Source organism: Strongylocentrotus purpuratus, unplaced genomic scaffold (genome assembly GCF_000002235.5).
Source record: "Strongylocentrotus purpuratus isolate Spur 01 unplaced genomic scaffold, Spur_5.0 spur5_scaffold_5, whole genome shotgun sequence".
In the NCBI taxonomy this organism is placed as follows: domain Eukaryota; kingdom Metazoa; phylum Echinodermata; class Echinoidea; order Camarodonta; family Strongylocentrotidae; genus Strongylocentrotus; species Strongylocentrotus purpuratus.
In genome coordinates, this window is record NW_022145611.1 from 11,391,041 (window position 1) to 11,391,576 (window position 536).

Consider the following 536-nt stretch of genomic DNA (forward strand, 5'->3'; position numbering starts at 1 on the left):
CTCCATCTCTCCCCCCCCCCCCCTAGGGACTTACATCAAGTGTACTTTTTTGTCCTCCTTTTAGTCCTCAAGTATATGTGACTGTAGTAATTTATCCAGGGTTGTAAATGTTTACCCTTTGATGAATCTTAATTGCCTCAATTTCATCTCAATCTCAGTACATATACATGTTCCAACAAATTAAATATATCATCTTCGTTATAATCATGATTCATAGTCATTAATATCATCATCATCACTGTCAGTGTCATTCTGATTTATTTGTGTTGTTGCCACCACCACCACCACCACCACCACATAGTGTCATCAACATCACCACCAACATCACCACTACCACGACCAACACCACCTCCAACTTGACAAACCGCCACCATCATCATCATCACCCAAACCCCACCTCTACACAAACATCCTCATCATGGTATATGCATCAACCTCTACCAGGACATCCACCTGTACAACAACCTTTCAATTCAACAGCCAGCTCTTCCACCACTATACATCAAATCAAATGAAACAGCGTCGAAGTCATGTAC